Consider the following 24,468-nt stretch of genomic DNA (forward strand, 5'->3'; position numbering starts at 1 on the left):
TAGAGCATGACTTTCTTCCAAATATGTAGATTCACTTGATGTTTTCTCTCTTTTTCACCTATTGTTTATACACTGCCATTAAATCTCTGGTTATTTTTATTTGCTTTTTGTATAACTTTCTGATTCATAGTCCCTCCCTAATGCATCAGGGTCTAGATTTACTTTATTTTGATCTCTTTGGGGGTTGTGCAACCTGCAGTGTACATTTCTTTGTCAAAACTACATCATTTCATCTCTTCCCAATTTTTTAAATCTCCATTTACCCGTTTCTCTGATTCACCAAGATCAAGATAGTTAGATATATTGATAGGTAGATTTGGGGAGCAGGGATGAAAGGCATGCGGGACTGGAGATTTTTGTTGCTTAGATGTCTATCTATAACCACATGTTGAAATAAAATGTCAAGGATTCATATCTGAATATTTAAAAATAATTTTAATGCACTATCACTTTCTGAGAATCTTTAAGCTTAAAATTTCCCTATAATTTAATTACTCTCATAGGTATCAATTATCCCTGTTCATTTTGTTTCCTCCAGGCCACATCAGTTCTGTTCTTGATGGCCGAAGCTGTGCTGTTTGGGTAAGTCATTAAAGTGCAATGGGTTTTGTTTCTTATTACTGTACTGGGAGTTTTAATATAAAAATGGCATGGTACATGGCCTATTTAAATTGCAAACACACACACACATACACACCTACATTACTGTAGTGGTCATTTGTAAAGGTCAAGGCAAGCTCTGGACTGTTTTCATGTTGCAATCTATGTGATTTCCTTTTCTGTCCATAATCAGAGCCTAGTGATAGCTTCTGAATCAAGAGGAAGTGAGCCTGCATTAATGTTTGAGTTCCTGTTGTATACAGATTTTTCTAATCAACTAGGTGTGAGTGTGTCAGGGCTGACCTGGAGATCTTATAAAAACTAAGATCCTTAAACCATGTATGACTAAGAAAGTTATTTCATTCTGACGTTATAACCTTATAACTTTTATATATATATATAAATATATATATATATATATATATTTATATATATATAAACAAGAATCAATTCATTTCTTGGGTTTTTCCCCAATAATCACTTTTGTTTTTGCAAGGTGATATTCATTCGTAATCTGAAATGTATGTTGATGTTTCTTTCAATCAGCCTCTTAATCTTTATTAGGAAAATCAATAGTGTCCCTGGCCTTTTGACGGCTTTTTAAACATGCAAATGTACCATAATACTTTTTTTTTGGCTTTTGAATTTAACTTTAGATGACATGACATTTCAAGCTCAGTTTAGAGATAAAAACACGACAGTAACATACACAACTGCAGCATTGATTTTAATAGAGTAACAAGAAATGTAGTCACATATTCTGCTTAAGTTTCCCCAGCAGAAATTGCTTCTGCTTCAGAGCCTATTACAAATGCAATTCACTAGGGTCTTATGGGTGACAAAGCTTTAATTAGCATCACATTGTTTTCTAATGTGATTTTGCACTTGTAAAAACAGGATTAGGAATCAAAATATACTTTTATAAATGCCAATTTTAATTGCATTACTGATGGTTTGCAGGTCTTTAAGCACCCCACGCAGCTTCTCACATAATACCTCTATTTGAAGGATTAAGTGTAAAACATAAAGAAATGATGGCATATATTGTCTAATAAAACACTTCTAAATCCGAAGAGGAAATACAGTCATTTATAGTATACGACATTTCATCTGACATCAGCACCTTCCTAAGTCTATGCCCCCAAAGTAATTGGTGCCCATAAAATAGGTAATGCTTAGTAATTGTCTGCTGTTTTATTCCATAGCAGAGAAATTAGAGCAGCAGGGCACATTGGTGTGCCTTCGTGAGAATGCACCTCAAGACCCGCTAATTTCTTTCTTGGCCCTCCTGCATTTTTTGTTTGTTTGTTTTTTCTTTTCATTTTTCATTTCATTTTCTTGTCATCTTTATTTTACTTTTGTGTTTGTTATATGTGATCCATTTAAGGAAAGAGCCATCTTCTTTTGTTGAGAGAATTTTCTAGAAGATCATAAGTAGGTTTGATCCTTGAATTAAAGATCTGCCTTAAAAATCACACTCTTTCATCTTTCCATTATATCTCTGTTCTAAGTGCTTAATAGACCTGTGTCCATTCACCTGCACCATACATTTTCTACAGGTAGGCAACAACTTTTCCTCACCTTTTAAACAGAGGCAGATCCAAAGACACAGTGGGGTGAAACAATTTATCAAAGGTTAGGCAACATTTTAGTTGGAGAAATATACCAAAGTGTGTGTTTCTATTTCCTAGCTTGCAGCTATAATCACTAGATCTGAGAAAGATAATAACTGGACATCATATGAAGGGTTCTCGTTTAAAAAAAATCATAATAACTTTTGTTCAGTTTATTTTACTTTTGTGGATGAATGCTGCTTCTAAGCTTTGGTTATTTGAACAGGGGTTAGAACTGAAATGATCTTAACTGAAAGTGACAGTTTTAATTTTGAAATGTTGTCTCTGTGCCACAAATGAGATGATTTGGGAAACAGATTCTTATTCTATAGCAGCTCTAGAGTCAGAGCTATTTTTACTTTATCACAAACTATGTTGGTGTCCACTGAGCTATTTGTTTAAATCAGTGGAAAGACATTTTATATTCCAATATAAATGTAATTATGTTATTTGTTGTTTGAGTTTTAAAACCTTAAAATTCTTTATATTTTTACTGTTTTTTCCACTAATTTAAGAATTTTCAAATTAACAGAAAGAATGCAAGAACAGTAAATGAGTTTCACTGTTTTTGAATTTTTGATTTTCTAAGAGGAAAAAAACCTACTGCTAGATCAATGTAAATTTTAAAGTTTTTTTCATTTCTCTTTAATTGCTTCTTAATTTCTTATTGATCCACTAACCAAAGGATTATTGTTTGATTCACTGAGTGAGCTGGCAAGATTGCCTGGGTGAAATTAAATCAGTTGACCCAGCCTCTTCTGCTGGAAATTGGGTTGTGCAATTGTAATAGTTCTATGCACTCAATAAGGCGAAGTGAGAAAGGACAGCCTAGCTAGGAAGCTCCATAATATGCCTCCTATTTTAATTCATTACCGCTCCTCTGTTGTACCCCTTAAGCAGAGGACCTTGCAAGAGAAACCCAGATGGGAATAACTTTAGGTCACTCTCAAAGCCCAACTGTGGCTCAACTGCCATAAAACTTTTATTTATTCTTGGTTTATGGTATGAAAATAACAAAATCGAAAGGCCAATCCTTAAACTGTTCCCTATTCCTTGTCCAACTTTCATCCATACTTTTCAATATCAATTTTTGGTTTATTCTCAGCTCTCTCCTTTCTGTCCCTTTATTGATTTCAACTTTAGCCCATCCCTATACTCACTGTTATCTGTCTTAATTCCTATTGTTTCTCTCACTTGTATTTCATTCAATTAATGCAGAAACGTTTAGCATTTTTTCTGCTTGTCTAAAGACCTTGAGTACCGATGAATATCAGCACAAGTCCTGCAGACTCTGGAAAGCCTAAACTGATGTTGCCACCCTGTACATGACACTCCCTTCTATAACTCTTCTGTTGCTTATGTCATTTTGTGCATATGAACATCTTACAAACTTACTCTATTATCTCATTGTTTTATATATGTCTCTTCGGTATGCATTACATTGGTAAACATCTCCATGTCAGTAGGTCTTCCTTTTTTTGTATCTTTTTTTGGGACATCTTCCCCCACCTTTGCATAGAAATAGATTTTATCACACAAATGTGATTTTATCACATGAGTGTGTGGGGAAATGAGGCATTGCCTGAGATCTCAGGTAAAAGGCAGGCAAATAGATTAGAAAGGACCAGATCCTAACAAGGAAGGGGTTCAGCACAGTATACAAGGGGTTAAGGACTCAGCCTAAAAGTATAGCATGAAGAAAGTCAGGATCTGAACAGAGTCACATGGGTGATATTTCAGGATCAAAATTGGGTAAGTACTAAGAAGTGTCTGCACCTTCTATGATTACAAGTTTGTAGAGATTAGCCTCCTGACTGATCTCAAGGTATGGGTAGTTCTTGGAATCAGGTGGAAACATGAGAGAGGTATGAGGGAGCAAGAGCCTAACAGTTTCTAGATGGAACATAAATAGTGCTTAATAAATGCTGGTTCATGGATAAAAGTACATTCAAAAGAGCACTAATGTAGCTCCTCTACCCCCGGATGCTAGCTCAAACTTTTGACAAGTAGATCATATTCAAATTAAAATGTACTAACATATATTTCCCTGAAGTCTACCAATCTAAATTTTTTTCCTACTTGCCAAGTTTTCACGTATTGTATACTAAGAACTACTGATCGACTATCTTCAGGGACAGGAATAAAAATTTTATATGCAGCTTCTTTCAATAGATTATCCCAAATTTTTTAATTACTAAATTTCTCTTCTCAACAAACAGCTCTATCCTATATACCAGGATATATAGTATATATATATACTATATATATACTAGTTGAGGATTCGTAAGAATACTCTGGTAGTCAAAGCCAATTTCTAGTCATGAGAGAAAAATGTCTTTTAATTATTTGTATGAGCTATGGTCCTATAAATGTGTACTGGCCTCCCTATATCTCCCCTACAGATGTTATTGGCTGGTGTTTCTGATATCTCTACGGTAATATTTCAAACACCTCCCACATGTTTCCTGCCCTGGAGAACTTTCAGTTAATGTTAGATTCTAAGACCTCTGTCTCTGACATTAAAAACAAGTTCTGGCACTCATTTTTATCTCCATTTCTCATACAGAAGAATAATGGTAGATGTAAGTAGAGGAAAGAATATCAGCCTGGTTGCCAAGAGGCCTTGGTTCTAATTCTGTCTCTACTGCCAACCTTCCCTTTGGTCTTGAACACTTTCCTTCTTTTGTAACCTCTGAACCTTCTGGGCCTCAGTTCTCTCATCAGTAGCAGAAGGGACTCAATCTATATTGATTAAGGCTCTATGTATTCAATTTTCTGTTTCCTTCCCTGGAGAGAATACAAAATATTAGATGTTGTAATATATATATATAGAGAGAGAGATATCTATCTATCTATCTATCTATAGAGAGAGAGATTCATGAGGACAAATTAAAATGCAGACAGAATGTATACAAAGTTACTTGATATGTCTTTGTAACTTGCTGGTAGTTTTGATACTGACATTTTTCTCATGCAAGTTTAGTGGTCTCCTGGTGGTTGGATTAGTCCTTGTTATGAAACATTCATTATTGCCTATGTAATCCTTGACTATCTGAGGTTATGCTTAATAGGTCTTAACTTTTATTCTCACAAGTTAGTGACAATAATATTAAGTCAACATTTTGGAGTACTTATGATGTGTTCAGCAGCATTCTAAGTGCTTTATATCTATTTATTCACTTAATACTGAAAACATGAGTGCTATTACCTGTCCATCCCCAGACTAGGATACAAAGGCACATACAGCTAAAAATGTTGTTTCAGATTACCTAGAGAGAAGTTAGAGATTTTCAATTGGAGACAGGCAGCACACATCCAGCATCTATATTCTTGAATGATTATACTGTTTTGCCTATTCTCCTTCAAAGTACTTGAGGAGAAAGCACAACCTTAGCTAATGTTTTCAGCGTAGGTGAAACTTTCCACATATGCTGTATGATCACAAGTTACTGGCAGGGTAGCTGTTAGCACTACAAAACAGTTGGTTAAATTTTCATACTTTACCATGCACACTAGCCAACAGGGACTGAATAAAAATGCTGATGCTCTGAGAATGCCACCCCATTTGGAATTCGAGGGAATAAATCATAACAATCAACAGGGACACAGAACATCCCCACATCAAAGAGGTGAAGTTAGTCAGAAGTGACAATCCAGTGTTAAATAATTAAATTGTCTTAGTTGTTAACTGTAAGCGAATGTTGTTTTTAATTGCACTTTAATAATGCCATGCCCTTTATAACCAAAATTAATGTTTTCTGTCACTCTGTTTTTGAAGTATGCACCAGTTTAATTAAACTATTAATGGTGCGGATTTTAAGTACTGTATATTCTTCATTAAATTGTATCTGTTCAACAAGCATAAACAGGAAAATGGAGTCGGTGAGGAGCAGATTCACATTCTGCCGGACAAATCACTCATCATCAGATAAGATGAGCGGTATGCTTATTTAGGTGCTTACTCCCATGGTAAACAAATCCAATTCACAGCTCTCGTTTAAAAATAATGGTGATTGTGCCTTTTAAAGATATGGGTTTACTGAGCTTTTGTGAGACAGACAAGCAAAATGCAGGACCTGAAGAACTATGGTGACAAGGGCTTCAGTTCACTTGGGATCATGGGCCCCTTTCTGCCATCTAACTCAGACAATTCAGGAAGAAAGACCCTAAGAGGCGTAGGCTTCCTCTTCTTTATCCCCTCTGGATTGCCTAATTATAGCCAAGTCTCCTGCAGAACACATGAAACCAACCTAACATAAAACAGCCATTTGTTTTTATTGCCAGAAATGACAATTGATAAAGTAAACACTGTGCACACCCCAAGCATCTCCTGGATTCAATTCAAGAGAATCGATTGAGTCTGGCTTAAAGATCAGGAAGGGCTAGAGCAGGATAATTTCTTGTCTCTTCAGCCCATTGATGACATATGCAAATAGAAAGGGGACCCTAATTGGCAAATGCTTAAAGAAGCAGGACAGTAGCGAAATTACACTTCTCTAGCAAGAGGAATGGTGGGGCAACATCTGCTGCTTATAGTTGAAGATGTAACATGTTATAATAGAGACAAGTGTGTCTTTCCTTTGTGTGGCAGATCAATCAATAGCTTTTCATGTGATCTTGTTCACTATTATGTTAGTAATGAAACCCTCGTGTGATGTGACAACTGTGGAATAACATTTGGTCACAAAGCTGGTGTTAACAAGCACAACTGGCACTCTGGTAATTAGACTGATTTCTGGTCTCTTCTTTCACAAATTGTCGATAAGTGCAGTAAACAGGCCGCTGATTCCTTTCTGAACAGCTATATTAAGCTTCATATTCTTGGAAATTCATCTAGGTTTGTTTGTGGGGGGTGAAGCAATAGAAGAGAAAAGATCATATGACAATCTTTCTCTCCTGGCCAGCCCCTGCATATTAAACACATGCATGTCTATCTTTGCTATAGAATTGTGTCAGTAAAATTTAAAGCAGATACTAACATAGTTAGTTTTCATTAACTATCAGTTGGCTGAGAACAAGAGTCAGATAAACAAGGACTCGGTGCAAATCCTTGGGTTTAAGATTCACTAAATGAAGCAGAGAGATGGACCTTAAATGGGAGACAAAACGCATAAAAAACTAACCATATCTTTCACACTTTTTTACAAGAAGAGCTGTATTTGAAACTATAATTCATTTACGAGCTTAGCCCTGGGAAGAAGCTTAAATATATGAATCTAATATCCTCCTTATTATCCATTCTGACAATTATTTTTGGCCTTAATGTTTTCTCCTGCTATATGGATTTTCTGAAGAGAGACAGTAGAAGCTCTTAAATATAGAGCAACATGAAAATCTGATCCACCTATAGACAATCAATGGGCTTGTCTCTGAGGATTCCCCCATTGTTAACAAAAGGTGCTAATTGCATTTAAATGTGAGTGGCTCTGAGTGCTAGGTGAAAAAGTTTATCCAGATGGGACCTCTGCTTCAGGGAAGCTCTGATCTGAGCCAGCAACCCTAAGAAGGCCTGACACGCTTTCTGCTAGTAAAAAAGACAACTTTAAGTAAATCACCATTATATGATCATGGGAAGCATTTGGAAGCCAAAATGAAATGCCGGGTAGAATCAGGTCCTTCATGAAGATTCTGTTTTAAGCCCCTCTGTGTTTCAGTCCATCCCTGTCCCAGACATTTGTTTGCTGCTTGGTACACAGATGCTTAGAGACAAAAATACATTTGGTCATGTCAAGTTTTTCTTTTTTTTCCTCCTGGACTTGGAATTTCATTCTCTGACAGGTTTTTAGATATGTTTTGTTGTTGTTAAGTTCTAGTGGATGTTGAAGTATTTCAATCATCTCCCTCCACAGAGATATGATTCTTTCTTTAGTCCTCATGTAGCTTTTCCCTAGCTTTCTCCACTTTTAAAATACTAGCTGAGAGGTTGGAGTGCCATCTCCAGTAATAAATATGACCAGTTAAGAAGGCTTCATGGGAGTCAGACCCAAGCCCACCAAGTAATCTCATAGGCTTATTAGCTCATATGGCGATTCCCCAAAGTTATATACAAAACACTTCAGCAAACTTTTACTGAGTGGTTAGTCACCTGACAATGAGGGTACAGAGATGACAAAACATGGACCCTGGAATCCTTTCACAATGTATATGTATATACTTTTAATATCTTACAATTTTATTTGGCACTTAAAGCTCAATAAATGGAAAAAAAAAAAAAGACACAGCCTCTGTCCTCACTGTGCTCACAGTCTTAATAGAAGCTTTGCTGCGAGTCATTTTCAGAGATTTGGCTTCATTCAGAAATCAATGATGGGACAATAAAGAAATTAAGCCAGGAGAAATATATAAGTATGAAGGATAGTAAGGTAAGGAATCCATAATATTTGGCACCAAGTTGATTTATTAACTAAGTGAATATTTAATTTTTTTCTATGGCTCTCATGTTTTTCAAAAGTGGGAATAGCAAATAGAAATAAGACACTGTTACTCCAAAGCCACATAGCTGGTATGGTCTAATTAAAGGCGCAAAAGACTGTGCCACAGAGCAACAGAAGCTCTGAGGGAAGAAGGGCCAGAGTACAAACAAGGATAGAGGATGTACTTGCTGCTTATCCCTTAAATGTTAATGTTCTGAGGCACCCTGAATCCATGCTCTAGTAAGCTGACTTAAACACAGCCCTACATGAAATATTGCTTAACCTTCCCAGTAATATTTTGAGGCAGTTGTTACTGTCCAGTGGATGAATAGAATTGAAATGCAGAGGAGGTCATTTACTTGCCCCAAGTAATATAGTTAGTAAGGAATGGGTGTAAAATGAGGACAAAAGTCAGTTAAAGTTAAAGCCCAAATACACTTTCTACAACACCAAAATTTTCAGGGACTCATAAGGTATTTTGTACCATGTAGGCCACCTACTTGGCATTCTCAGGACAAAGGTAAGCCACCACCCTATACATTTCAATTATCTTAATCATGGAAGGTTAGACCTAAACTGGTAGAGTCTGAGCACTAGGGAAGGTCAGAACTTTGAATTTCAGGCCAGGAAATAGTCTAAATTTATGGATATTTAATTAAGAGTTAAAACAACCAAATCTAAATAGCCAGCAGTATATCCCCACATAAAAGCTTAGACCTAGCTTTCAGACAACTGCAAATCCCTAGCTCTTGAAAGGCTAATGAAACAAAAGACACCAATATGCTCACTGCTTGACTGTGGAATCTAGAGATCATTTATAAATCTGCCAACTGTTATAAATCTGATTGTAAAGACTCTGTGTTGAAGAGCTGGAACTTTACCTTGAAAAATATGGTTGTCTTTTGTCCACATTATTCATGGCCCTTTATCCATAGCTGTCCCTCCCAAACTCTCCTACTAGCCATTAACAGCTACAATAGGAATCTATCTCATGCTAGGCAATGTATATTTTCTGAATTATTCTTGATAATTACCCAATGAATTTATTAAAAGGAAAGTTGAACCTCAGAAACATTGTTCTAGGTTATGTTGTTATTTGGGCTGGAGTCAGAATTCAAACCCAGCCCCTTTTAGTTCTTCATACTACCAATCCTCTTGCAGATATGAAAAAGTAACAAGGGATAACAGATTTTGTCCCAGGATATCAGCTGGGAATGCTCTCCACGTCCTCTTAGCTTCCGTCTGAAGCTTATCCCCACTGTTCCCTGATATCTGGCTTTGGACATCTGCTCTTAGTCCTTGAATCTGGTGGCCACATATATTTCCCCTGTATATGTCCCACTTGTATCTGTTTTTTACATGCTCTTGGATATTATCATCTCCTCTCTACAAGACTATCTTTATCAGATTCAAGTCAACAGAGTTGGAATGTTCATGCCTTCATAAACACTTCTTGAAAAGGGAGAAAAATTTAAATGCCATATAAAGATGTTAATAAGGTAATGATGAGATTGAAGATAATTTTTTTAAAGAATGTTGGTTGCAGCATGGAGAATGAATTATAGGGAGGCAAAAGTGGACACAGAGAGACTAATTAAATGGCTATTGCAGTAATACAGATGAAGAAATGGCCTTAGCTTGCACCAGGGTAGTTCCAGTAAACAGTAATGATTAAGAACACAGGTTCTGGAGTCAAACTGCCCAGGTCTGATTCCCAGTTTAGCCATTCTATGTGGCCTCGGGCAAGCTACCTAACTTCTTCATAATTCAGTCCTCTCACTTGAAAAACGAGGTTAATAATAATAATAGTACTTGCCTCCTAAGGTTATGAATATTAAATGAATTAACATAAATAGAAGTGGCTAGTACATAGTAAGCGCCATAGAGATGTTAGCTATTATTGAGGCAGTGAAAACTGAGTGAAGAAAAACAAGATGTAAGGCAGTAAAATATACATACAGTTGATTTGTGGTTGGAAAAGAATGATTCCTAGATTTCTATCATGAAGCATTGCTTTCTGAGTTTCAGTTCCCAAAAGCACAATTTTGTAAGGAGGAAAAATCAGAATAGGAAGAGTCTTGGGTTTGAGCACATTGGAAGCGTGTGTTTACTTAGGGGTTAGCTAGACTCACTCACTAATTAACGTACCCATGTTACTACAAGCACAAGGCCTTAGAGATTTTTCCCTCATAGTAGAAACCATGAATGTTAGATCTATGGATTCCTTTCATTTACTGTATCATTTTCATTTTCCAACCAAATAGGCTGAAGTTCAGAGAAATGACTTGCTAAATTCAAGTTGCTACAAAGAGATGGCATACCTTCCCCTGACTCTAGGGCCTGCATTGTTTCACTGTTGCCCAATGCCCCACAGGCCACAGACTGATACACTAACAGTGTCAAACTAAGGGGCTAGAGATAGCCAACGAAGGGAAAGCATCGGGTTAGGGATGCAAGATGATGAATGATGAGGAATATAGTTCAGAGGGTGCATTTTAATAGGGTAATGCACAGAACACTAATTTGGTACTATGACGCTTGAGGTATTTTATTATTTATTTTGTTCTTACTTCCATGCAATATAATTAAATTTAGGAGATAAGGCTTATTAGAACTATCTTATCTTTAGAATGGTTTGTGTTATCTGCTCTTTGGGAGTTTTGGTTGTTTTTTAACTGTATGGTATTTTAAGTTAAAAATCAAGTGGGCTGCTTCTCCATATGTAATGTAATGGAGATTTAGAAAAGTCATAGTTGACCATATTCAGGGAAAATAAACCATTTGTTTTAAAAATCAATAAACTAGGATATATAAAAGATACAAAACATCATAAACACGAGGCAAATTCTAAGTCCATACTAGAGAGCAAGCATGATTCTTTTTAAGTTTTAAAAATTGTTTTATTAATTAAACATAATCCTCTAGACAATCATTGTTTATATCCCTTTCAAGATGTTTTTATCTTGAAACATCTGTCTGCCATTTTATAAAAATAGATGATGTCATTCCTTTATTTATTCATTGAATACCTGCTGTGTTCTAGGCACTAATCTGGACATTGGGATACAATAGTGAACAAAATCAAGTCCCTGCTCTCATTAAGCTTTGGTTCTAGTGAGGACACAAACAACAAATAACTCAATAAATGAGTAATATGATGATACCATATTTCCGTATGTATTAGAACAAGGTCTCATAGCAACCACTCTCCTCTCTCTGCAACAAGTAACTTAAATCATGCTTTTCTCTTATAATAGCCCAACACGCCTGATTGGTGAGCACCTTAATCCCTGGGTAGATTATGGGATGCTCCTTCCACATATCTGCTCCTATGGCACTGTCATTGTGGGCTGGTCAAGCTGGATCACCATTATATCCAGGTTCAGGTGATAAGATGAGACACCAGTCACTTCCCTGCTCACTCTATTGGAGTGACTTTAGACACTAAGGGAGACAGAGAAGTGTACACTGTACAACCATGAAGTAAGTTTTTTTTTTAAGGTTTTATTTATTTATTTGAGAGAGAGACACAGAGATAACAACAGAAATAGTGAGAGAGAACATGAGCGGCAGGAGAAGGAGAAGCAGACTCCCTGATGAGCAGGGAGCCCGACATGGGGCTTGATCCATCACCAGGACCTCGAGACCATGACCTGAGCTGAAGGCAGATGCTTAACTAACTGAGCCACCAAGGTGCCCTTCCTTTTCTTTGAAAAGAAACGAAAGTGGAAGTCCTGGGAGGCTCAGCAGTTGAGGATCTGCCTTCAGCTCAGGGAATGATCCCCGGTCCTGGGATAGAGTCCCATATTGGGCTCCCTGCAGGGAGCCTGCTTCTCCCTCTGCCTATGCCTCTGCTTTCTCTCTGTGTCTCTCATAAATAAATAAATAAAAATCTTTAAAAAAAAGAAAGAAAAGAAAATTTTTATGGACTTCTAGTGGTCTCTGCATAGTTCTGTACTTCAATTTGATATAGGAAATATTTACGGTAAATTGTCATAAAAGTTTCTTCATTAGTCTTGATTAACCATTCTCCTGGGGCATATATTTTGTATCTACCTTTGTATTATTATAGACAAAAGAACCATTAATAGCTTATGGTTATTTTTTTAGATTATTCCTTAAGATATATTCCTAGAAATATAATTACTGATACTTGAAAAATTTTGTTGTTTATTATAAATCGTTTTCCAAAAGCATTATAGGCATGTTTAATTTACTTGCTGAGTTTCTTTCATACTTTTACTGCAAAAGAATATGAAAGTTGTTATTCCTTGTTAATATGAAGGAGAAAAACACTATCTTACTATTTTTATGTGCATTTCTTTGTTATTTAAGTCTGTGTTCCACCTCCTCCAATTTTTTAGTTAATTGTATTTTTTTCATTTATTTCTTACAGTATTTGCATTGAATGGAATACATTTTTATACATAAAAGGATTAATTTTTGTCGTATTTGTTATCAAAATATGTTTTTCCTAAGTATTTCTAAATACTATTATCAGAAAATATTAACAGTTGGTATATTGATAGTATACAACTATGTTCCAATAATAACCCTCATTAAAACTTTTGGCTCTTCTGGGTGCCTGGGTGGTTCAGTCGGTTAAGTGTCTGATTTCAGCTCAGGTCTAGTTCTCAGAGTCCCTAGTAGGGCTCCATGCTCAGCAGGGAGTCGGCTTATCCCTTTCCTCTGCCTCTTCCCCTGGCTCATGCTCTGTCTCTCTCTCAAATAAATAAACACAATCTTTAAGAAACAAATAAACAAAAACAAACAAAAAACCTGGCTTCTTTGGTCAATGATTCCAGCAGTCACCCCTTCTACTGCTTGCCCCTAGAGCTTTTAGGCATACAACTCAACACAAGCCTAAGTAACTGCATATTATACATCCCCCGTCTGTTTACTGTGATTGAGTCATGGTTTGGGAAGTGGTATGGCATTCTGGGAAAAGACGCATCTTGCTTTTTTTCTTTTTCTTCAGAGCATAACCTCAAGTATATAATCTTAGATAATGTTGGTCCATCCTTAATCATTTTACCATCGAGCGAAATTTGAAAGAGGTAGGTGCAGAGTAGTATGAGATCTCATTGTTTTGTTTCCTTCATGTTTAGTTGTCTCATTCATTCTCATCATTATATTCCAATATCACAATATGTATTACACATTGTTTAATAATACACAGTATGTATTACACAATGTGTAATAATTTCACTATATATATATTTTAATATTTTATTTATTTATTCATGAGAAACACAGAGAGAGAGAGGCAGAAACACAGGCAGAGGGAGAAGCAGGCTCCATGCAGGGAGCCCAACGTGGGACTCGATCCAGGGTCTCCAGGATCCGGCCCTGGGCTGCAGGCAGTGCTAAACCACTGAGCCACCCGGGCTGCCCATTTCACAATATATATTAAGATATATATCTCATATTATATATATGTGTGTCTTGTATTATATATATCTTAATACATATTGTATATAGTATATAGTATACAATTTCTTAATAGATGAACTTAATTACTGAGTTCATAGTAATTATTTAAACATGAAAACACATGAGAATTCTATTTATCAAAACTATATAATGGCATTTTTAAAAAAATAATTACTTCTAAATATATCAGTCAGCTTTTGCTAAGTTATATTGTGATAAACAACCCTAAATCAGAGTGATTTTTCAAATTCTCTGAAGCAAAATGTTTTCCTTAAAAATTAGAGAAAAAGTGAAATATAAATAGTTCAAGAATGAAAAAAGTCACCTTTCAATAAAACCCACTCTGCAGGCACCTGGATGGTTTAGTTGGTTCAGAGTCTGACACTTGATTTCAGCTCAGGTAATGATCTCAGGGTCATGAGATCAAGCCCAGCGAAAGGCTCCATGCTGAGCTTGGAAGCCTGCTTGAGATTCTCTCTCACTCCTTCTCCCTCTGCCCCTCCCTGCTTGCTTGCTCTCTCTCTCTCTTCCTCTCTCTCTCACAAAAAAAACCCCAAAACAAAAAAGCAAACAAAAAACCCACTCTGACCACCCTATTTACAAAAGAAACCATTATCTCCCATTTACTCATGTTCTTTGCTGATTAATTTTCCTCCATCATATTATTTCTTTCTACCATGCTAAATTATTTACTTTTTAAAAAAATTGCATCTCCCCAGTAGAATATAAATTCCACGAGAGGTCAAGAATTTTGTCTGCTTCACTTATGCATCCACAGTGTCTAGAACGGTGCCTAGAACATAGGAGATACTCAAAGAAGAATTGTTAAATGAATAAGAAAAAAAAAATCAATGGCTTACAACAACAACAAAATTTCCCTATTCGTGTAACATGTCTTTCAAGGATTGGAGGCATCTATGGTCTTCTCATTCTGAGATGCAAATGACAAAACCACTGTACTTTTGAAACACTAGCCTCACTGGAGACAGAAAAATTGATGATAGAATTCAGGACAGTTCTTAGACCTTCAGCTGGAAGCACAGATCACTACCACTAACATTCCTTTAGCCAAGGCAATCATTTTGGCCAGGCAGTGTATCAAGGGGTAGGGAATATACAATCATCCTATAGGGACAGCAGTGGATATTTGAAATAATAATATGACCTATGACACTACTGTCCTCATTTTCCTTCCCTACAACATGTATAAAAAAGTATCACCTGAAAGCAAAGTCTTCATAGTATATTTATGTTCTCCTGAAAGAACATAGTACAAAAAAAAAAAAAAGAAAGAAAGAAAAGAAAGAAAGAAAAAAAAAAGAAAAAAGAAAAAAAAACCCACAAGTGATAATGGGGCCTAATCTATAGTTTGGGGGTAACTAAGTGAGAATAATTGCTTTAAAAGAGATGAAATTAGAAGTAAATTTGGGTTCTTCTAATTGTGCAAACCCATGTTCCCTCTCTCCTTTTCTTTCTTGTTCTTATAATATATTCCATTCATAGGTAGTTACTTTTTGAAATATAATAATTATAATATTGCCTGCTTTAGATACTAACAGAATTCTCAATGCAATCTTTAAAATGAGAATTGGTTATACATGTAACCATTCTATGAGGCTTTAGAAACTCCAAACCAAGCAGACCGCAAAATTTAATTTAAAAAAATAACTTTCTACATGACAAAGGCAAAAACTATGAAAGTTTAGGATCATAACTCAAAACTAAAGTAATTTTGAATATCAAAAGAGAATGCCTGGCACAATTTCTAACCAAGTAGCAAACAGATTTTCCAGGGGCTTCAAGAATTGGCTGAGCTTTCAAGAGAAAGGGGAAACACGTGTATCCAACCTTAAGCACAGATACAAAACTTGCCTAAACAGTTTAGTCATGCTCAGTTGATTTTGATGCTGTATAGAATACCCAAATAGATGCTTACTATTAATTTGACCTGAACGCTTCAGATCCATAGTGGCTATAAATGCCCTTCCATATACTTATTCACTAACAAGATTTCTGATAAGCCATTTTTCATTTTGAGTTTCTCCCTTCTTACTGTTATTTTCCTTTTTCCCTTGAATTTGCCCCTAGTTCACCAAGAAGTATGCTTGGAGCTAAGAACATATAAGATATGTTCCCTTGCCCATAAGGAGTTTATTGTCTGGTAGCAAAAATCGACAGTTAAAAAGATACTAAGTACTTTCATAGAGACATTTATGTGGCAGTAGAGCAGAGGAACACCAACTCAGTATAGAGCGGACAGGAATTCAAATGAGAAGGAGGAAAAAGTGGGCTAAGAAGTTGTAACATTTAGATGGAACCAGGTGTGCAGAGTTAGAGACATCTGGGTGTGTCCAGCCCAGGGTACCTGAAGTATAGCATGTGCACTGGAGAGCACTAGAGGGGGACTACAACACCAATTCTCAAAGAGGAGTGGGGGGTCGGGTGGGGAGAAGGGGAGGAATATTGCCCCCCAAGGAACATTTTGCCATGTCTGGAGACAGTTTTTTTGGTTCTCACAGCCTGAGGGAGTTGCTACTGGCATCTAGTGGGTAGAAGCCAGAAATGCTGCTAACCAGCCTATTATACACAGGACATCTCCCCACCCCCTGCCCCTGACCCCCATCCCACGCCTACCTCCAACAAATTATTTGAGCCACAATGTCAGTAGTACCTAGGTTAAGAAATCCTAGGCTAGAGAATATTAGAAGTCATGATCCTCCTACATATTCCTCTTAAGTTTTTAGAATATAGAGCCTAAAAGAAAAACCCTTTAATACCAATGTTCTTCTTAGCATTTGCTTGGCAGAGATGGTATTGCTTGAAGAATACACGATAAATGCAGTTACCCCATTTTATTGATTCTAGGGCCTACTGAAGAATTTCTGGACTCTTACAAAGATCTTGCCATAGACTTGCTATTTATTTGGGGAAAAATCCGTGATGAATATAACATCTATAGTGGATCAAATCAGTGATTTTGTGTTGAATTCAACAGATGAGTTAACTGTTTTTTTTGGAATTCTAAATGAATAGTGCTGCTCTGTGGTAACACACAATAAAGCTACCAGGCTCAGTAGACCCTTTAGATTTTATCCCTCAATCTTACCTTCTTTCCTAGCATTGCATGTTTGAATTCTTTCTTCTCTAAAAGAAAATAGAAAAAAAAAAAAAAAACTTTATTCCAGAAATAAAGGAAAAAAACCCCATACATTTTAAGGAGAATGAATCTTAGTGCCCCATATTATCTAATCATTCCTCACCCTTCCATCAAGACAAATTACTGTTTCTCTTGTAGGATTTTTGTCTAAAGTTATGATGCATATTGAATGCATAAATGAGCAAATTAATTACATTAGAGTTTTGTATTAGCCACAGTTGAACCACTTAGTCTGGTCAAAGGTAAAACTACTCTAAGCTTCTCTGGGTCATATAGATCTAAGTTATATTATTAACACTCCAGAATTATGCTATCTATAGTTATTACGTATTACACACAACATACGTTATTATATTTAATTATATAATCACAAATCTCATAAAGCAAGGACAGTGGAAAACCCCTTACTATTAGAGTCTGTTTTCTACTCATTGTCAGGATTAACACTGAAACTCTGGGATATTTTAGGTCATCTGAAATCATTCAGTAGAATCATCATTTGTACGTATGCCCTCTCTCTGCCTTAGCTATGATTTCCATCTTTCATATTGAAACTCGAGACAAAAATCAGAAGACACACACAATTATGTGGCAGTTTTCCAGTGTAATTTTCCTTTTCTAGTATAAAGAAAATCCTGTTTTGCCAAACATTCTATTGAAATTGGTTAAATTTACCCCCAATTGTTGTTTGTTGTTTGCCGATTAGTTTTGCTAATGAATTAACTAGTGCAACCGACCACTTGCAGAGCTATTCTCAGTATAATGAATGTAATTATTTAGCACTAAACCAGGACAGCATCTTTCTTTTTCTGTGACAAGCATAATTCTTTATTCTCCCATTAGCCAGGTGCCCTGGTCTCTGTAAACTAGTTATTGACCTGCTCATTTAAGGAGCTTCACTCTCAATGCTTCTTCCCTTATTTAACTCAAGTAAGCTCCTATAATTTCTCCTCACCATACGAGGTTAGCATGTAAAGAGTTCATTGTTCATTTATTGTGAGTAAAGCAAGGCGTCAGGGAGCTATTCTTAGATAGATGCTCAGACTCCTGAGCCCTGCTTACTTGTCCCTGGTTATAATGGATACAAAACCGTATGGGGCTGAGCGAGCATCATGTAAGCTCCGTAGGAAATCTGAGGCAATGAATCATGGAGCCGGACTCCTGCTGAGGACTGTGTGCCTGAACAGACTACAAATAGACAGAAAAGCAGCTTAAGCAAGTGGCTTTCATATGACAGGAATGCATATATTAGGCATAAGAGGAAGACTATTTGGATAAGGATGTTTATATATAAAGGGCAATAATAATTCTTCTAGCCAGACTCTGAGAAAGCAAATTGTTAGAGAAGAACAATGCCCCTTGGGTCCACGTTGACGTGTTTCAGCCATATCTTCTGCCACCATTTAATATCCTTTTTTTAAAAAAATGTCACACGATATTGGATCACCTTGGCCTGATTTATTGTGTCAGGGCACAGGCAATGAGACATAGTGAGATGTGACTGGCGAAGCCTAAAGTAAAGATTAGATGTCACAAATTAAAGAAAAAGCCACTGCCATCATTCACAATTGAACTCTCCTTTGAAACTGAGGAAAAATTAAAAGAGTTTAAAATTACATAGGAAAGAAAGTTGTGTGTATAATGTCTGAGGGATAGTGGTCTTTTCCTCCCACATTTTCTTTAAATTGCAGGTGCTATAAGTTATACCTGACCTCTATCTGTAGAAATGTAATTGTGCTGTTAAAAAAAAAAAGAAAGTAAGTAATAAACACCCCCACCTTAGGGAAACCTTGTTAACATTTTTATTAAATTTTTATGTTTGAATAATGATACTTTAATATATCTTTCTCTTGACTGCAATTCCCAGAGTCCTTTTAAGAGTAACTTGGCTTGACAGCGAAGGAATTTTGAGATAAAGAAAAGACAAATTAAGACCAGGTCTATTGGGGGAAACAAGATTATATTGGAAAGTTTATGGTGTGAAGAGAGCAGGAACAGAATCTATTGGTTTTCTTTCAAGGCTGTTTATGTATATGTATGGTAAGTGAGAATAGTCATACAAACATACATAAACATGTTTACATTTGTCCTCATGCATGCTCTCTTGACTTTTTAAGCTAACCATACAAATATAAATATGGATGGCAACACATGGTTTCTTTCAGAATAACAAATTTGATTCAAGCTGGGAATTTGCCCAATGGAGTAAACACTAAATTAAGAATATTACCAAGCAAGAGAATGAGCTAACCAGAAAAGGACAGACTTACAGCAAATTACGAATTACAGGGCAGGTATTTCGAATCTTTTGTCAGAGCTGTTCTGTGGTGGGTTTGGTTAGCATGTGGCATTACTGGGCATTGTAAATAAAATAATGCTTCCATCAAATAAAAGTTAGGCAATACCTCATCATGTTCTCAAGACATACAAACTGAGCCCCAAAACTCACTGGTCTGAAATCAAAACTGAAATCAAAGATGGTTGCCATCTTTAAAAAAAGAATTTAAGGCTTCAGAAATAATATGCATATCCTTGAGGATGTTAACTAGAACCACTAAAGGCAATAAGGCTGGGTGGAAGGCCATGTAAATCAGGTTTGTTAGTGCACTGCCTTCTATGTATACCACAAAGCCATCGACATTGAATATATTTAATAAATGAAATTATACAGTATGTTAGCTGACTTGTCTTGCTCATTGGATAGTAAAAGAAAATGACACAAGAAGTTAAGGTACAGAAGTCTAACATAAATACTGGAAGCTAAATACCACATTTTTTCCATTATACTTTCAATATTATTTAATACATAGACATTTTTAATTTAGATGAGATCAAATGTGCCATTTTTTTCTCTTTAATGGCTTATATTTTTATGCCTTACCTGAAGTTCATTAAGATCTTGTCTAGTATTACTTTATTTTGATGCCCAAACACTTCTTTTTTTTATCAGTAAGACTGACATACAACAACAGTTTCAGGTATATTATATAATGATATGATATGTATATATATTGTGAAATGATCACCACAATAGATCTAGTTAACATCAATCACCATATAAACTTACAGGATTTTTTTTTTTTTTGTATGTTGATGAGATCATCTGAATTCACTCCTAGAAACATTTAAATATACAATACAGTATTATTACCTATAGTCGACAGGCTACACATTTTATCCCCGTGACTTATTTTATAACTTGATGTTTGTATCTTTTAACACCCTTCACAAATTTTGCCCACCCCCATTCCCCACCTCTGGCAACCACCAATCACTTCTGTGTATCTGTGAGTTGTTTTTAACTCCTCATACAGGATAGATCTCATGGTATTTTTATTTTTCTTTCTGATTGATTTCTTTTAGCATAATGCCCTCAAGGTCCATCCATGATACTGTAAATGACAGATTTCTTTATTTTTATTATTTACTTCTTATTAAGTTTTTATTTTAATTCCAATCAAATGGAATTTGATTCCTGTATGTTCTTAGTTAACATACAGTGTTTAATTAGTTTCAGGTATACAATATGATGATTCAGCACTTCCATAATTAAGTATTATGTGTTTTATTCTTTTCATATTTAGATCTGATATCTACTTGGAATTAGTTTTTATAATTTATGTGAGGTAGAGATATAATAAATGCATAATGGATTATCCTATTAAGTTTTTGTTAATCCCTTCTCCTATACAATACCACTTCTGGAATATAGTAATTAGTTATTACTGCATTATTTTTATAGTAAGTTTGAGGGACCTGTTTTTAGGCAATCTATACTGTCCCAAAATATTTTTCTGTGCCAGTACCACAATATTTTATAATTATAATTTTATGGTGGTAATTCTGAAAGCTTGATATGACAAATCTTCCTACCTCGTACTTCCTCAAAATTTTCTTGGCTAGTATTGATTGACCTTTGGATTTCCACATGATTTTTAGAAAAAGTTTGTCAATTTCATGAAAAATTGTTTTTAAAATTATATTTGAATTTAACATATTAACTTCAGGAAATTAAATGTTTTAATATTATTGAGGCTCTCCAGCCATGAACACATAAGTTGCTTCATTTCTTTGGTCCATTAAGTCTTCCAATATAGCTTTATTATTTTCCACAAGAGGTTAAACATCTTTTGGGACATTTGTTACAATGTTCATTCCAGCTTCTCAGTCCCTTTATATGATGATTTGGGATTATATTTTTGATTCACTTTTGTATATTGAATTTTTGTCCAGAATACTTACTTGCTTAATGCTTTTATTGATTCAAATAGTTTGTAAATTATCTTGGGTTCCCTATACAGACAATCATATTGTCCCTGAAAAATGAGATTTTGATTTTTTTCTTTTCCTATCTGAATATATGTATGTTTTTCCTTGTTTCTTTGTGTTAACTAGGTCTTTAAGAACACTATGAATTAGAAGCAGTCATAGTACGTAACATGTCTTGATCCTGACTTTGAAAATAAAAAGCTTCTAATTATGTTTGTTTGCTATAGCTTTAGTAAATACTACTGAAGGGGTGCAGGATGAGACACCCTAAAATATGCCACTTTAGCATAAAGACTATGTCAAGTTAAAAGTAACAAGAATCCAGCAGATGCAAGAGAAGTTCTCTGTTCCCCCCATAACTGCCTGATTTACATTGGAAAGGAGAGCCTACAACAGAAAGAGAAATATTAATAGACCCTCTTTACCTAAGGAATTCATCTACATAGGACAACCTATGGATGTTTTCCAAACATCTCCTTTCACCTTCTTGCTAATGAGCTTCCTGTCCTTTGCATCCTAACACCCTACCCCTTCTACTTAGCTCATAAAAGCTTCATGTTGCCTCATTGTCTTTGGAATCTTGTGCCTGTGTGGATTCCCTGTAATACACCTATTAAATTTGATTTTCTCCGGATAATCTGTCTCATGTCAATTTGATTCTAAGTCTAGCTAAAAAGAGCACAGGGCAGAGAAAGGTCTTCTCGACACTACTTCGGTAGGTTAAGGAATTTTCCTTCTATTCCTATTCCAATTATGGTTTTATATTATCATTAATGTACACTAAATTTTTCTGTATCTATGGGTACATTTATGTTTCTTTCATCTTTATTTGCTAAAGAGAAATTTCATTAATGTATATGGTATAGTATTAAACCTTGAGTACACCCAATTTGATGGCAGTCAATAATTTACTTTTCTTCTAATAGCAATTTTTCTTCTTTTTCCATTTTTGGAGCATTTTACATAAAATTGGAATTATCTATATTTTAAATATAGATTTAATATAAGCATTGGTAGAATTATTTTAAGCTGCCTAGGTCTGTAATTTGTGGATGTATAGACAGGGTATATATTTATTTATTTTAAAGATTTTATTTATTTATTTATTCATGAGAGACACACACACACAGAGAGAGAGAGAGAGAGAGAGAGAGGCAGAGACACAGGCAGAGGGAGAAGCAGGCTCCATGCAGGGAGCCTGACGTGGGACTCGATCCCAGGTCTCCAGGATCAGGCCCTGGGCTGAACGTGGCACTAAACCACTGAGCCACCTGGGATGCCCAACAGGGTATATATTTAAATAGTGAATACATTTATTTAATAATTACAGGTCTGTTCATATCTTTAATTTATTTACAAGTCATTTTTGGCATATTATATTCTTTTGGAAACTTCACATAAACTTTCAAATTTATAAATTTATTTACAAGCAAATATATAAATATTTCAAATTTAAAGTTTACATTGTAGTATACTATTTTATTTATTTATTTATTTAAGAGAGGGAGGGGGAGAATGGGAGGAGCAGCAGAGGAAAAAGGCGAGAGAATATCAGACTCTGCCAAGCATAGAGCCCAATGCCTCCATCTCACCACTCTGACATCACAAAGTCCCCCATACTATAGTTTTTATTTTTTTAATTTATTTTTCTTAAGATTTTATTTATTTATTCATGAGAGACATACAGAGAGAGGCAGAGACAGGCAGAGGGAGAAGCAGGCTCCTTGTGGGGAGCCCAATGTAGGACTCCATCCCAGGGCCCTGGAATGATGATGCCCTGAGCCCAAGGCAGATGCTCAAGCACTGAACCACTCAGGTGTCTCACCATACTTATTTTTAAAAAATCTTTGACTCCAGTTGTCTTCTTTGTTTCTTTTCTAATAGTTACTTTATTTCTTTTTCTTTACCTTTAGTCAATTATATTATTTTTAGAATTGTAAGAATGTAACTTATTTTAATAGTCTTTCTGCCATAGAACCACCTTTATTTTTGCTTATTCACTCTCCTATTTTTGTTTTTTCTACTTCTATTTTCTACTCTTATGCGAATATTCCCTTCATTACACTTAGGTGGTTTAACTTATTTTTTTTCAATTCTTTAAATTAGTGACTCTGATGACACTGATTTTAATTCTTCTTTTCTAACAAATATTTAGAGATAAAAATCTCCGTCTAAATCATGTTGGTATTACCCTACAAGTTTGATATGTAATCTTTTCATTTTCAAATCATTTTATTTTTTCATTTTCTTTTTTTTTTTTATTTTTTTTTTAATTTTTTTATTTATTTACTTATGATAGTCACAGAGAGAGAGAGAGAGAGAGGCAGAGACACAGGCAGAGGGAGAAGCAGGCTCCATGCATCGGGAGCCTGATATGGGATTCGATCCCGGGTCTCCAGGATCGCGCCCTGGGCCAAAGGCAGGCGCCAAACCGCTGCGCCACCCAGGGATCCCATATTTTTTTCATTTTCACTCAATTTTAAAATGGATAAAAACTTATTGTAATTTTTTGACTCATGGGTTACTTAAACATTTGTGTTTGAATGTCCATGGAAATGTTTGTGTTTTCATTGTTATTGATTTAAATAATGATGTAATGGCTTTGGTGTTTTTGTTATTGATTTCGATGACAATGCAATGATTCAACTGCATTTTCATTAGAAAACATGGTCTATATCTTATTGATATCAGGAAGATACGCTTTGAATTGTAGTCAATTTTTATAAATGTTCTATTTGTACTTCAGAATAATGCCCAGGGTTATATATAGAAATCTATTAGAATAAGCTTGGATAACTAGGCTGTTCAGATTTCTATACATTTACAAATATATTTTCTGCATAATCTACTAATTATTCAGAGTGTTTTGTTCAATTAAATCAATAAGATCGTAAATTAATCTATTACTCTTTATAATTCTATCAGTTTGTTTCCTAATATATTTTGAAGCTATCTTATTAGGTACTGGAAAATGTAGACTTTC

The 24,468-nt window shown here is 35.3% G+C and overlaps 2 long non-coding RNA genes across 7 annotated transcripts in view; one reads left to right on the top strand and one right to left on the bottom strand.

Annotated features, from left to right (window-relative positions):
- Positions 1-24,468, bottom strand: part of LOC144318516 (uncharacterized) — a 483,084-nt gene that overhangs the window by 288,333 nt on the left and 170,283 nt on the right. For 2 of the 5 annotated variants that reach the window (XR_013384488.1, XR_013384492.1), the window contains 3 exons: positions 17,166-17,203; positions 5,422-5,482; positions 1,307-5,000 (listed from right to left, as the gene is read on the bottom strand). This is a non-coding gene — a long non-coding RNA (uncharacterized LOC144318516). Of the gene's footprint in view, positions 1-1,306; positions 5,001-5,421; positions 5,483-17,165; positions 17,204-24,468 lie in introns of those variants that run through there. The other 3 variants (XR_013384486.1, XR_013384489.1, XR_013384491.1) reach the window with 2 other exon arrangements.
- The window catches only part of LOC144318515 (uncharacterized), a 42,978-nt gene continuing 40,607 nt past the window's right edge, over positions 22,098-24,468 (top strand). Inside the window, exon 1 of one of the 2 annotated variants that reach the window (XR_013384482.1) lies at positions 22,098-22,200. This is a non-coding gene — a long non-coding RNA (uncharacterized LOC144318515). The remainder of the gene's footprint in view (positions 22,201-24,468) is intronic. The other variant, XR_013384483.1, reaches the window with a different exon arrangement.

Source organism: Canis aureus, chromosome 8 (assembly GCF_053574225.1).
Source record: "Canis aureus isolate CA01 chromosome 8, VMU_Caureus_v.1.0, whole genome shotgun sequence".
Lineage (NCBI taxonomy): Eukaryota > Metazoa > Chordata > Mammalia > Carnivora > Canidae > Canis > Canis aureus.